At 44.9% G+C, this 15,580-nt stretch overlaps 1 protein-coding gene and 1 long non-coding RNA gene across 6 annotated transcripts in view; one reads left to right on the top strand and one right to left on the bottom strand.

The window, feature by feature from the left end:
- Positions 1-15,580, top strand: part of SPEG (striated muscle enriched protein kinase) — a 369,258-nt gene that overhangs the window by 10,382 nt on the left and 343,296 nt on the right. The window lies entirely within an intron of this gene.
- The window catches only part of LOC137525158 (uncharacterized), a 152,728-nt gene that overhangs the window by 48,661 nt on the left and 88,487 nt on the right, over positions 1-15,580 (bottom strand). For both annotated transcript variants that reach the window (XR_011022878.1, XR_011022877.1), the window contains exon 3: positions 11,614-11,704. This is a non-coding gene — a long non-coding RNA (uncharacterized lncRNA). The remainder of the gene's footprint in view (positions 1-11,613; positions 11,705-15,580) is intronic.

Below are 15,580 nucleotides of genomic sequence, written 5' to 3'. Positions count from 1 at the left end.
ACATATTTTTCTCATGAAATCTTTATGATATGCATGATTAGGGGTGTGATAGGGGCCTGATCAGGGGTGTGGCTTATGTGTCTCTCTTTCCCATCTCAAAAAGTTGGGAGGTATGGATCATCTAGTCATTATTATTATTATTATTTATTGTATTTATAAAGCGCCAACATATTACGCAGCGCTGCACAACAAATATATATAATAATACAAGGATGAAAGACGTAACAAGGTTATACAACATAGAACAAAGTTATACAAGGCAAACGGTACAAAATACATGATTATGTGATATGGGCTGGTTAGGTAGGCCCAGGTATATAGTACAATGACAACTGTCATAGGAAAGGAGCACATGATCCTGTAGATTACACATAGGAAGGGAGGACCCTGCCAGAGAGGCTTACAATCTAAGGGGGTGGGTGGAAACATTAGGTGGGACTGTGATATAAATATTCAGTAGAGAGTTACTGTGCGGTAGGAGGTGGGTAGTCCATCTTAAAGAGGTGGGTTTTGAGGGCTTGCTTGAATGTGGAGGGAGCAAGTCTGACGGGCGATGCAAGGGCGTTCCAGAGCGTGGGGGCAGCTCTTGAGAAACCCTGCAGGCGAGCTTGGGAGTGGGAAATGTGGGCTAAATTTCTTGGAAAGGCCCAAAGGCCCTGGCCTTGGGTGGCTGCAGCCCAAGGGGGCACCTGGACATGTAAGAGGGGTGTCACATATGAAAGAGGAGGGCAACAATGGGGAGAAACACATGAACAAGAGAAACTGGTGCTCAATGGAGCTGTTCATGAATGAGAGGCACTGCTGTACAGGCATGATAGCATAGCTCACAACTGTCCTTCTTTTGGAGGGACTGTCCCTCATTGGGATCCCTGTCCCTCTGTCCCTCTTTCCTCCTCGTTTGTCCCTCTTTCAGGACTGATGTACAGATTTATGTAACTAGCTACTGGAAAATGTGTTTAATTGACTCTAGACTTTATTCCCATCCTTTAAATTGATATATTTCTTACGTTCAAATGTTAATATGAAGGAAAATGAACCAGGACAGAATGGACCAGTTGTGGTTTGAATTATAAAACATCATCATTTTCTTATGACATCTTTATAGTGTGTGTGATTAGGGGTGTGTCAGGGGTGTGGTTAGAGGTGTGGCTTAAGTGTCCCTCTTTCTGATCTCAAAAAGTTGGGTGGTACGATGATTCAAATACATTCAAATACAGCAGCTGCGCATATAAGGGGAGCCACAACATACCTGGCACAAAAAGTATCAATCTGGCTTTGGCCACTACCAAGGTGTAGAGGTTGATGCAGACAGGCTTTTGACAGCCAAAGCAGTCAGAGAGGATTAGTATCCTGTCTCTACATACAAAAACGTGAAATTTGGGCACCGGAGAGCCGCTGAAGTCTGAGCGGCACTATGGGCACCTAGAGAAATATTGGTGACAGAAGAGGGTGCTGGGGCTACCTGCTATGGAAACTGTAGCTACAAATAGCAGGCGTAAGTGGTTCGTGGCCCAAGTTTCCTTTGGTCACCGATACTTCTATGGGCGCTATGGCAGCGCCCGATATATACCTTTATTTGTCATAAGTTTGCGCGCGGTGGGGGCATAACTTCTTCCTATCACAGCAGAGGCAGCTCCTTCCTCTCTGGGTCGACAAAGCTTGACAAAGAAAAGAAGATTAGATATATTACAGAGACAGTGCAACTAGAAAAGGCTGCAGTAATCCAGAGCACATTAGGACAGGTATAGGAACTTACAGTGGAGGAAATAATTATTTGACCCCTCACTGATTTTGTAAGTTTGTCCAATGACAAAGAAATGAAAAGTCTCAGAGCAGTATCATTTCAATGGTAGGTTTATTTTAACAGTGGCAGATAGCACATCAAAAGGAAAATCGAAAAAATAACCTTAAATAAAAGATAGCAACTGATTTGCATTTCATTGAGTGAAATAAGTTTTTGAACCCTCTAACAATAAAAGACTTAATACTTAGTGGAAAAACCCTTGTTTGCAAGCACAGAGGTCAAACGTTTCTTGTAATTGATGACCAAGTTTGCACACATTTTAGGAGGAATGTTGGTCCACTCCTCTTTGCAGATCATCTCTAAATCCCTAAGGTTTCGAGGCTGTCTCTGTGCAACTCTAATCTTGAGCTCCCTCCATAGGTTTTCTATTGGATTAAGGTCTGGAGACTGACTAGGCCACTCCATGACCTTAATGTGCTTCTTCTTGAGCCACTCCTTTGTTGCCTTTGCTGTATGTTTTGGGTCATTGTCGTGCTGGAACACCCATCCACGACCCATTTTCAGTTTCCTAGCAGAGGGAAGGAGGTTGTCGTTCAGGATTTCACGATACATGGCTCCGTCCATTTTCCCGTTAATGCGATTAAGTTGTCCTGTGCCCTTAGCAGAAAAACACCCCCAAAGCAAAATGTTTCCACCCCCATGCTTGACGGTGGGGACGGTGTTTTGGGGGTCATAGGCAGCATTTTTCTTCCTCCAAACACAGCGAGTTGAGTTAATCCCAAAGAGCTCTATTTTGGTCTCATCAGACCACAGCACCTTCTCCCATTCACTCACAGAATCATTCAGGTGTTCATTGGCAAACTTCAGACGGGCCTGCACATGTGCCTTCTTGAGCAGGGGGACCTTGCGAGCCCTGCAGGATTTTAATCCATTGCGGTGTAATGTGTTTCCAATGGTTTTCTTGGTGACTGTGGTCCCTGCTAATTTGAGGTCATTCACTAACTCCTCCTGTGTAGTTCTAGGATGCTTTCTCACCTTTCTTAGAACCATTGACACCCCACGAGGTGAGATCTTGCGTCCAGCCCCAGAGCGAGGTCGATTGATGGTCATTTTGTGCTCCTTCCATTTTCGAACAATCGCACCAACAGTTGTCACCTTCTCTCCCAGCTTCTTGCTAATGGTTTTGTAGCCCATTCCAGCCTTGTGCAGGTCTACAATTTTGTCTCTGACATCCTTGGACAGCTCTTTGGTCTTTCCCATGTTGGAGAGTTTGGAGTCTGCTTGATTGATTGATTCTGTGGACAGGTGTATTTTATACAGGTGACTAGTTAAGACAGGTGTCCTTAATGAGGGTGACTAATTGAGTAGAAGTGTCTAAACACTCTGTGGGAGCCAGAACTCTTAATGGTTGGTAGGGGTTCAAAAACGTATTTCACTCAATGAAATGCAAATCAGTTGCTATCTTTTATTTAAGGTTATTTTTTCGATTTTCCTTTTGATGTGCTATCTGCCACTGTTAAAATAAACCTACCATTGAAATGATACTGCTCTGAGACTTTTCATTTCTTTGTCATTGGACAAACTTACAAAATCAGTGAGGGGTCAAATAATTATTTCCTCCACTGTATAGGATAGAAGAAATACGGCTGCAAATTTTGTTACAGAGTCTCTTTAAGATTAGAAGCCAGGAAGGGCGTTTGTACGGGTATCGGTTAAGGTTAGGCACCTGGAAGATGGTTTGTGCGTTAGACGTCAGTAAGGGTGTCTGTGCAGGGAGGGGGGGGGGTTGAGTTGGGGGCGGTTACAGTGAGGCATCTGTAGTGGAGGGTTCTGTGTGAGAGTAGGGTTGAGTTTAGCTGAAGTCAAATATCAGTAAAATGTATATAGAAAATTACCACTGTAAAATAGTAGAATATCAGTAAATGTACCGATATTCTACGGTAGGCTATTTCTCAGCGCCCAAGTTTCCCAGGTGACCTTTTTTCATATGCCCCTAGATACATCTTCCATGTTCTGCACCCACCAAAACTTGGGTGACAAGTAGTTGGACAAGACACAAGTGGTTCAACTGAATGCTTCGTTCCTGTCGCTCGTGTCTCTTTCTCCTTTCCTTCAGATCTCCTCCCACTTCCCTCTCCAAGGGAGCAAAACAAAAGTTTGCCAGTTTCTGGTTCGCCATGAGCTTGCTGGGTAATCTGTAACTCCAAGGGTAGGAGTCACATATCATCTTCTAAATCTAAATTATCTCTGCTTGAGCTTGATTCATCAAGTGGTGCTGCTGCAGCAGCGTGAGTTAATTTCAGCAGCGCGAGTTAAAAATCCACAAGCGCACACTACGTGGGACAGTGCTGCTTAGTATGCGTTCCTAAATTATGCGCACTCCTAAGTTCCTTTCATCTGCTGCGAGATATGAAGTATAATGACTGTGATACTTACTAGCTCGGACGCTACTGCGTTAATTGAATCGCCTTATCTGTCTTAACTCATGATTTCTCTCTCTCTTCATCTGTTTTGTCCAGGGCCGGCCCTACCATGAAGCAACCTAAATCCCATGATTCAGGGTGGCAGCATATAGGGGGCAGCACGAGGTCAGAGAGGCTACTGCATTGCAGGGCAGGCGGCATCCTGACGTTTGCTTAGGGCAGCAAAAAGTCTAGAACCTGCCCTGGTTTTATCTCATGAGTTTCATGAATTATTTCCGATTATCTGTTGCTCTCATACATTTTCTCTCCTTACAGTTGAGGGGAAAAATGAAGGTACCCATACACTTATTGATTTCACCAGGAAGATTCAATCACTGTGATCAAATCTGCTGGAGATCAATGCCCCAACACTGCCTCATGATCGTAATTTTGATCGATTTCTGGCCGAAATGGATAAAAATGATCAATTGCTCTGGCCGGAAAGATCTCACTTGAAAGGGGGCTAATCGGGTGTAAGGCAGAATTAGCAGTAGATTGGCAGCCGACTGACGGACCCCCTGTTACTTCATTACTTACATGCTGAGGGGTCACGGGAAAGTCTTTTTTTTTTTTCTCGCTTCAAGGCTGCCTTTAAAAACTAACAAGAATTTTTGAACCAGGATGATATTATTTATTGGCTAACTTAGATGAAAAGGAGGAAACTTTCGACCAATAAACCTTCTTTAGACTCGATTTCGAGTTTTATACAACACGAAATGTGCAATGACTACACAAAATTGTAATTCGTAATTATCAGAACATTCATAATTCGTCATTTTGCCACTCGTTACTTTGTGTCGTAATTTCACGTTACATCGTAATTTCATGTTTAATTTCACGCCGCTCGTAATTTCTAGAACATTAGATGAGAGTATGGGTAACACTTAGGCTGGTTTCACAGTAAGATGTTACAGGCGCCTTTAGAGCAGCCTGTAACGCAGCCCAACTCACAGTAAGGAAAAATCAATGGGCTGTTCACAGTGCCCACGTTGCGTTACATTGTAACACAGCACGTTTAAAGAAAGTGCTGCATGCTGTGCGTTATAGCGGCTTTAGCCGCATTAGGCTGTTTGCACATGCTCAGTAATGTGTTTTTTCTTTATTTTGGGGCAGGAGAGGAGGCGGGGAGAGTCCGTTATTGCGGCCAGCCACATGGCTAATAAATATGCACTACACTGCAGTGTTTACTTCCTGGAGCGGCCGCTTATTGGTTGGCGGGACCACGTATTGCAGAGTGTTCCGCTCACGTGGTCTCCGCCGCAGTCAAAAAGTACGCATCACGGACGCATCAAGAGCCGCTTAACGCAGCTCTATAGAACATCCAACTTCAAAGCTCACATGCGTTGCGTTAGAGGCACATTATGCAACCTTAACGTCGCATCTAAAAAATCAATGGGCTGTTCACAGTGTAACGCAGCATGTTTAAAGAAAGTGCTGCATGCTGTCTATGGCCTCAATTCACTAAGATCATGCTGGAGATAATAAGGCAAGAGATAACTTACCTCCACACAGTGAGAGAGTTATTTTATCTCTTCATTCCTTAAGTTACCTCCTCTGTAGTTAATTTACCTCCTCTGTAGTTAATTTACCTCCTCTGTAGTTATTTTCACACGCAGTTAATAAACTCTGGAGTTATTTTAAGGATTGAAGAGTTAACTTAAAGACAGAAGAGTTAACTTTAGGTTTGCCTGAGGTAAAATGTTTCCAGAATACTACATGCCTCATCACCATGGTGATAACTCTAGAAGAGTTATTAAAGACAGGAGATAAGCTTAGTGAATTGAGGCCTATGTGTGAAAGTAGCCTAAATCGTATTTCATGTTTCACCCAAAAAATACTCATAATTACAAACATTTTAGAAATTTTAAACAGTTCATAGAGAAAATGATCGTAATTATGAAAATATTGACCTGGTCACTGCGGAGTAGGGATGGTCGGAAACGCCGATTACCGATTCCGCAAAAATTCCGATTTCCACCGATGTCGATTACCGATTCCGCAGATTTCCGCTTTCCATCTTCCAATTCCGAGGAGTCTTTTTTGGTAATTTTTTTGCATTCTCTAATTAGCCAAATACTTCAGTCTACATTCTCTGGTTGGTCCATTGTGTCAGAGTTCTGTGATTGGACTAAAATGACTGAGTTGTGGTAATGTGGTATTTGTGCAGAAATTCAATTTCTATTTTCCCAGTTTCTGATCGGAAATGTGGAAATGTAAATTCCGTGGAATATGAATGAGGTAATTGGGTTGTGTTTAGTCTGGAGAGTGGAAGAGGTTGCAGCTGTTTCCAACATGGACCTGACCACCTCAACTTTTTATCTTTATACTGCAAAAGCAGGATAACTTTGCAATATAATTTATATTTTTTTATAATAGCATTCCTAAGAATCTTCCTTCACTGTAGCTCTATAAATCACAAAGGCTAACGTGAACCCGAGGCAAAGAAGCTTCCCACGTCCTCCTACCGACCACCGCAGCTGCCTGGGACCAACCTGAAGATGGAGACCGTGCTCCTCTTCATGGACGAGCGGCTCCAGCACGGCCATAGTCGGGCAGGAGCAACGCGGCTACGCTCGTGCATGAAGAAAAGTAGGGGTTTGCAATCAGAAATCAGGCAAGCGTTTTATCGGTTTTTTTTCCGGGAAGTCCACGAGCAGTAACGATGGTCTGGCTGTGGCCCGAGGTTCGTCTTGGGTACACTTTAGTGGCAAAGCTTATACCCGCTCACTGCCAGGTAAGCTTGCAAAACATTTGCAAGTGAAATACGGCGTATTCCACAGGGTTCCGAACAGATGCAGCTAATATGGGGAGTGCCCGTGTTTGCAGCTGGCCAGTTAATTCATCCAGACGTGGAAAACGAGTAACAAGAGCAGCAAGATGGGTGCTTTGTGTTCAGCTCAGGCTTCACAAAGAGAGTGCAGACTCCAGATTGGCAAAGAAACGGAATTTCAGTTTCAGTGCTGGAAATACATAGCTGGATGCAAATTACAGAGTTTACACACTTTCTATATAATATTTAATTACAAAGTTTGATATACGTTTGTAGCAATTTGCAATGGAAGCATTGTTTCACTTTAAGGCTGCTTTCTTATCTCTGTATCCCCCCCTCCTCGGGTAGCTTAATTGGTTCATTCCATTTGCACCCACACTGCTAGATGGTTCTCGGCCCCCATTGGCCACAGCATACCCAGAACAGAACATTTAGTTCCTAGATTCACTCCTCTGGTTTTATTGATCTAATCGTCAATCATGCGTAGACCAGAGCTATTTTGCTCTAGTTAGAGGGCAAAAGGGCCAGGCAGATGGCCAAGGCATGACTTCCCTGGCAGAGTCCGAGTCTGGTGGCTTGGCCAAGCAGCTCAGAGCTATAATTAGATCTTGTGTATTTGTCCTCTGAGAAGGTACAGTGGCATTCCTACACCCCCAACATGGAGGATATACAGCCCCTGTGCAGGAAATGACCTCCTCGCTCACAGCCTCCTTCCACCCCGTCGCCTAGGCAGCGCCCAACTACCTTGGCATAGCTAGGGTACTTGACACCCGGTGCTGATTATTTACAGACACCTCCCCCATTAAACAAATTTCATTGAGGTGGGCTTTGAGGGGGTGGTGTGCTAGTGGTGTGGCATCCTCAGTGGTCTAGGGCTACCCCCCATGTGTCATCCCTGGTGGTCTGGTGGTATCCCCCCCACATGGAAGGGACATCATTCCTCCCACCCTCTCCATGGGCCCCCCTCCTGTGTTCCCTGGCAGAGTAGGCCACAGTATTGAGGCTTGTGAGATAATGTGATCGGTGCAGTGTCTGATCAGAGGCAGCACTGTCCCCTGGCCTACTAGTGCTGCAGTTACCCCACCGGCCCTGGCTGTGTGAGGAGGCGGCGGCCCGGGGGGAAAACTCCTCTCATCCCTCCGGGCCAGTCCACGCCTGATCTCACCTCATCCTGATGCGCCCATGTTCATCAGCAGCCAGCCTCTCTCTGCATGTAATTACACGACATGCAGGAAGTAGAGTGAGCGTCTGGCTGCCAAGTAGCATGGATGCATCTAAGGTAGGTGAGAGTCACTCGCAACTCGCACTACAGTGCCCTACTCTGCTGGGGGACACAGGAGGGAGGGGCAAGCAATGGAGAGGAGGGACGAATGATGTCGGCCGTCCTTCCTGTCTTCAGACTCCTCAATGCTAATCAGCGCAACCAGTTGGAGCCTCTATCACTTCTGCCCAGGTGTCACTCCTTCATAGCTCCCAACTGTCCCTCTGTGACTGTCCCTCTTTCCTCCTCATGTGTCCCTCTTTCTAGACTTTTGTCCCTCTTTCTATGTAAGTATATGCTGTATATTTATCTGCTAAAAAAATGTGTTTGACTTTATTCCTATCCTTTACATGGATATATTGCTAATTTTAAAATGTTAATATGAAGGAAAATGAACCAGGATAGAAAGGATCAGTGTGGTTTGAATTATAAAACAACATATTTTTCTAATGAAATCTTTATGTTATGCGTGACTAGGGGCGTGAGGGGGACTTATCGGATGCAGAAGCGATATAAACGCATCTATCTTTGGTCCGACTGTATAACATCCAGCTGGATGTGCATCATCATCGTATGATCACTGGCCGAGCTGGCTGTATGCACAGTGACACGCTACAGTGTTGCCAACCGTCAGTAAATTTACTGACAGTAAGTAAAAAAGTAACCAAATGTAGGCTGCCAGTAAAGTCTGTGATAACTTTGTGGTGTTCGTAAAAAAAAACCCTCTCTCTCTTCCCCTGGTAGTGATGAGCGTAATGACCTAATTACGGTTACGCAAAATTTCCCAAAATTACAATTATGGACGTAATCGTAAATTTCATGAAATTACGCGAGGTTTCGCTTTTATGGGGAATTTCGTAATTACGATCGTTTACGTAACACAAACAAATCAAAATTTCAGAAATTCGTCCGTTCTTGAAATTGTGTTCCAGTTCAGAGCCTCCTGTTACATTTAAAGCGACAGCACTTGCAGGGACCTTTGCATTATCAGATATTGCAAGACCCAAAACCAAGGGTCCCAGCATGCGTGACTGCTAAGTGCACCTTGACAAAGAGCACCTGTCTTAGGGCTCGTTTCCACTATTGCGGTGCAGAATCGCCTGGATTCCACCGCTGATGAAATCGCATGCGGATGCGATTCTGCATGCGTTTTTTGCCGCGAATTCGCATGCGAATTCGCATAGGTGAGGGTATATGCGATTTTAACCATGTCACTGCCTGTGTGAATTTACATTGGTACCTATGCGAATTCGCAGGCGAATTCACGGCAAAAAACGCATGGGGAAAACGCATGCAATTTCCCTATTAAATACATTGTGTGCGATTCGCCTGCATTCCACACGCAGGCAAATTCTGCAGGGTGTTCCGTGCAGATTTTCTCTGCACAATAAAACACTCCCGCAGACGCATAAGTGGAAACAGGCCCATTCACTTATATTGTCTATGCGAATCCGCATAGGCAAGACGCATGCGGATTCGCGATAGTGGAAACGGGGCCTTAGAAGTGGCTGCAGGGAAAGCCTCCTGATACATTTAAAGCAACAGCACCTGCAGGGACTTTTGCATTATCAGATATTGCAAGGCCCAAAACCAAGTGTATCAGCATGCGTGACTGCTAAGTGCACCTTGACAAAGAGCACCTGTCTAAAGACTCATACACACATCAGACTATAGTCTTTGGAAAATGAAAGATCACAGACCAATCTTACCACCCTTCATGTAGTATGAGAGCCATACCTTCACAGTCTTTTCTACGGAGCTGAACTCCCCATAATAAAAAATTCTTTGCAAGATGCTGCACACACAGATGCTGTACAGACACAAAAGATAAGTATCTGCAAAAGATCTGTTCCTGCCAAAGATCCATTCCTGCAAATTGCATTCATAGTCTATGAGATCTGCAGATCATCATACACACCTTGTTTAACTGACATTCATCTGCAGATCAGACAATCATCTGCAGATCTGAAAATCCATCTTGGTGGATCTGATCTGCAGATGAATGTCTGTTAAACAAGGTGTGTATGAGGATCTGCAGATATCATAGACTATGAATGCATTTTGCAGGAATGGATCTTTTGCAGGCACAGATCTTTTGCAGATACTGATCTTTTGCATGTGTACAGCATCTTTGTGTGCAGCATCTTGCAAAGATTTATGTCTGATGGGGAGTTCAGCTCCATAGAATAGACTGTGTGGTATGGCTCTCATACTACATGGAAGGGGGTAAAATTGGTCTGTGATCTTTCATTTTCAAAAGACTATGGTCTGATGTGTGTATGCACCCTTACTGCTTACATCAGTTCCTGTGTCACTCTGAATTGTACACTGCTCTAGCTAAAGGTGGCCAGCCATAAATCAGTAGACTTGAAGGTCGATCGACCATCAGATTGGATAATTATTATCGAATCTGATGAAAATCAGTGTTGCCATGGGCATGCCCGATCGACCAATTTTTGGCCAAAATTGGTTGCATGGATTGACCGGACATGCTGGAAAATCTCGGGCGTCATGCTCGATCGGGTGCGTTGCGGTAATGGCGTGCCTTAAAGAGACACTGAAGCAAAAAAAAAAAAATTATGATATACTGAATTGGTTGTCTAGTACGGATAATTACTAGAACATTAGTAGTAAAGAAAATATTCTTATATTTTTATTTTCAGTTATATGTTTTTTTTTTTTTTTTATAATATTGCATCATTCTCTAATATTTGCAGTTTACACACTACTCAGCATTCTAAATGATTTTACAGAGCAGGCTAGTGAAGTATTGAACTGTCCTTTTGGAGAGAAAAATAAAACACAGTGGCTGACAGTTGAGATAAGAAGCTTCAGAAGACAGAGCTCTCCGCGACTTTGAAAGTCGTGGAGCTCAATGGCTTTTTTGCATAGATAACAACTGGAGTTTCTTAACTCTTTCTGTACTGGAAACAATATTAGACTTATGTCTCTGCTCCTAATGTTTTATTTCTTAAGGGGCCCATACACTGGTCAATTTCAGCAGATCGATGGCCCATAGAGTTGCATTGGATGTAATGGTCTAATAATTCATTTAGATCGATTTCCAATAGATTTCATTCTAAAATCTATTGGAAATCTGTTCCTAGTGTGTGGCACACATCAGATAGATTCCTGTCAGATTCGACCTGACAGGCATCTGACAGAAATCTATCTGATGGTCGAATCTGCTGCAAATCTATAAGAGTATGGCCACCTTTAGCTGTACTACACATACAAATCATTATATCATCATTTTTTTTCGCTTCAGTGTCTCTTTAATCATGAACGATGAACATGATGGAAACCCCCTATCACTGCCCCCCCCCCCCAGTGTACATGTACCCTCCTTCCCAGTGCCCATGCATTAATAATCTACCTGTGCAGTGTCCATCGCTGTCTCTGCGCACTCCTTCCTCAATCGCACCCCACCTGGTTGCTATGTTAGATGTCAGTACATTTTTTTGAGTCTGTAAAAAAAAAATTGATGAGGTTGGCTACATTGACACGTTAGTATGTATGCCTGGCTCTGTGCAGGACTGTGCTGCATACTGAGGGACTCTGTGGGCAAATACCTCCCAGACCCTGCCCTGGAAATGAGCAAACAAACAATCTTGGCATGCCAGGGAATATGGACTGTCTGGTCTGATGGCCAGCTACCAGCAGGTCACTGAGAAGGACCGGAGCTCAAGGGCGAGACTTAAAGTGAACCTGCGGACTAAAAATCGACTCAGCAGCACTGAAAAGGCTTTGTGTTTATTTAACAGTTTCACAGCATCAGAACTTTGTTTCTCTTATACAAGCCTCACTTTTAGCTGCACAGAAGAAAACTGCCCGGGCTTTTTTCTCCTGATGCTGTGCAAAGCATGATGGGATTTCTGATGTTGTTGCTCTCGTTCTGCTGTTTTGGTGCAATTTTTTTTCTTTTACATTTTGAATTTGACATTTGAAGCCTAGCGTGTGCAGCTGGGAGGGGTAATCAGGACACAGGACAGTTGGAACTGTGTCTCATGCTCCTTGTCACCTCCTTTCAACCAAAAAGGTGGCTGCCCCCATGACAAAGATGGCTGCCCCCATGACAAAGATGGCAGCCACATGAATCACAAACATTTGCCTGTTCTTTTAAAACAGGGTGGGTAAAAGATTATATTACCTATCTATTCAACTTAACATAACTTATGTAACTTAATGACAGTATGTTTGTTTAGGCTGAAGTTCCCCTTTAAAGGACTACTAGGGACTGGAAGAGGCACCAAGTAAGTAAAGAGAGATTTATTTATTCACCTCAGAAGTCCTTTAAAGAGGTTCTGTGGAGGGTTTAAAAAAACAAAGACTGACACTCACCTGGGACTTCCATCCGCCCCCTGCAGCTGTCATGTACCGCACCGTCCTCCTATGATCCACCGTTCCGTCCTGGTCTAATTATTCTTCTAACTAGATGAATACAACTGTGTTGCACGTGCTCGCTCCCGCGCGCGTCATCAGGAGGCAGGCGCCGTACAAGAACACTTCATACCATGCTCCAGATGATGTGTGTGGGACCGAGCACTATTCATCTACTAAGACTAATAATTAGACCGGGAGCGGCAGGGAACCAAGGATCATAAGGGGAAGGCGCGGGACATGACAGCTGCAGGGGGCCGATAGAAGCCCCAGGTAAGGGTAGTTTTTGTTTTTTTAAAGGGATACTGTAGGGGGTCGGGGGAAAATGAGTTGAACTTACCCGGGGCTTCTAATGGTCCACCACAGACATCCTGTGCCCACGCAGCCACTCCCCAATACTCCGGCCCCGCCTCCCATTCACTTCTGGAATTTCAGACTTTAAAGTCTGAAAACCACTGCGCCTGCGTTGCCGTGTCCTCGATCCCGCTGATGTCACCAGGAGCGTACTGCGCAGACCTAGTATGGTCTGTGTCTGCGCAGTACGCTCCTAGTGACATCAGCGGGAACAAGGACACAGCAATGCAGGCACAGTGGTTTTCAGACTTTAAAGTCTGAAATTCCAGAAGTGAACCGGAGGCGGGGCCAGAGCATCGGTGAGTGGCTGCGTGGGCACAGGATGTCTGCGGGGGACCGTTAGAAGCCCCGGGTAAGTTCAACTCATTTTCCCCGACCCCCCTACAGTATCCCTTTAAGCCCTCCACAGAACCCCTTTAAACAACAAAAATGGCTTTCCAGGCAATTAGGCATATTATTCTGGATCTGACCATCAGTCAGCAGCAGTGGAATCTGAGAGCACATGGAGAGAATCAAGTGCACAACTGGCTCAGTGACAAATGACTTTTGAGCAAACTTTAGCTACTGCTCTGCCAATGTACCCCCCCCCCCCCCCCCCCCCCCGTAACATGCAGTCAACTGTTTCCAGGCTCCAGCAGCATACAGTGAACAGGATAGGGTCTGTAAAAAACTCTCCATGTTTTTCTCTCTCCTGCCTCTTCCCCCTTCCTTTGCTTGTAGATTCGTGAGACACAGGTTGGGGGCTCGAATGATTTGTCTGTGACCTGTCCACACAAGAGCAGCTTGCTAGTAAGTAAGGTTTAAAATCATGCCAGCAAACTAGCCAAGTACATCTGTAGGTAACTTTCCTTCCATGGTAGCACCATCATTTCATTCCTATCATTGCTGAACTAGTTAGCCTTACTTTTATCACCTGAGTTAGGCAAAAATATCTAAAGCTCGCCATACAAACATTGATTTTGGTCACCCAAATGGGCCCCACCAGCCAGCCATCGTGCAACCTTTGTGCCCTTCCCCAAAAAAATTGAAGCTGGAGCCACCACTTGCGGGGCGGCAACATGTGCCTCTCTTTAGGGAGTTTTAAGCTCCGCAATTGATTTTTGTTTCAAGAACAAAACAAGGCAGTAAATTGGAATCGACAGCGCTGTATAAGTAGCGTAAATTACGACAATTTCCCAGCAGTCTTGCTGTAGGAACGGTGATCATTTTGTGCTACGACAACCAGCTGGCAAATGACAGATAAAACCAATTTTGCAGGAAGCGTCGGGTGTGATGTGCGCTGGTCTGGAAATCAGCCACAGCTAAAGGGGCGCACCGTGCAACAAATGAGCAAGAACAACTCTTTTTTTTTTTTGTACCAGGGATACAGATGTGCCAGAATAATAAACATTTCTAAAAAGTTTAAAATTTGTGGAGGCAGTGGTGGACGTACCTCCTGCAAACAGACACAAGATATGCCAACAAAGTTTAGCAGAACAAACGTATTTACATACTCCATGCAACGCGTTTCGCAGGTATGACCCCACTTCATCAGGCAATAGGTAGGAGAAGGTATTGTGCAGGTCTGTAGCTGGGCCAAGCGCCTCAGAGGCGCTTGGCGTTGTGAGTGTATTTGTATTTACTCCACCAACTGCATCCCATATTACCAGTACATACTACACTACGGGCTTGATCCACAAAAGTGTGCTAACACAGTTAGCACGCCTAAAAGCTTTGCACGTGCAAACTAGGGTGCTAAGTAGTTTGCATGGGCAAAGCTGTTACTGATCGCATGCTATTTGGTGCGCACGAAACATCGCACCGGTGCGTGCGAACTGTCGCACCGTCTGCGTGCAAAGTATGCTTATCAGGCTATTTTGCACGCGAACGGTGCGACGTTTCACGCACAACGGTGTGACGTTTTGCGCGCGCCGCTAAAGTTTGCGCATATATTAGTTTGCATTGCATTAGTTTGCACGTTGGGCGTGCTAAGGGGCTTTTCACTGGCGTGCTAACACTTAGCAAGCTTTTGTGAATCAAGCCCTATATTTGACTCTTGGTTTCCCTTTCTTTATTAATTCTTTTTTTTAATGAATGAAAACTCTGAACACTCTAAAGGCCTGGGACACACTTGTGATTGCAAAATACTTGTGTTTTTGAGAGCAATTTTGCCCCTTAAAGCAAACCCGAGGCCAGATCCAGGGGGCTAGCCAGATCAGGTAGCGTCAATTACCGCTCCTCCTACATCCCACAATCGCCAATTTACTAGAAATAAAAGAAATGTGGCTGCGACCCCTGGCTTCACGTTGCTGTGATTCTCATCACAGACCAGAGTACAGGGGGGCGGGGGAGAGGCAGAGCTGCCCAATCAGAGCTGGGGAAGGGGAGTTCCTAATGGCAAAGTGGGCGTTTTGCAGGAGTGCCTCTCCTGCAAGGGATGCTCCTTCCTGCTGCTAGCTGCTCAGTTTTGGCGGGAGGACACAGAGGCATGTCATGGAGCAGGGAACATGCCTCTGTGTCCCATCTGAACTCCCCCACCCCCCTTGCGCCTCCTGGGGTACACTTTAAAAGCAGTGCATTTTCCAGGAAAAGGAACTTTTGAAAGTTGTCAAAGTCTCCACTTAGCGGCA

This window comes from Hyperolius riggenbachi, chromosome 7 (assembly GCF_040937935.1).
Source record: "Hyperolius riggenbachi isolate aHypRig1 chromosome 7, aHypRig1.pri, whole genome shotgun sequence".
Taxonomy (NCBI): Eukaryota; Metazoa; Chordata; class Amphibia; order Anura; family Hyperoliidae; genus Hyperolius; species Hyperolius riggenbachi.
Note: the sequence above shows the minus strand (reverse complement) of the source record. Positions and strands in the feature narration are given on the sequence as shown.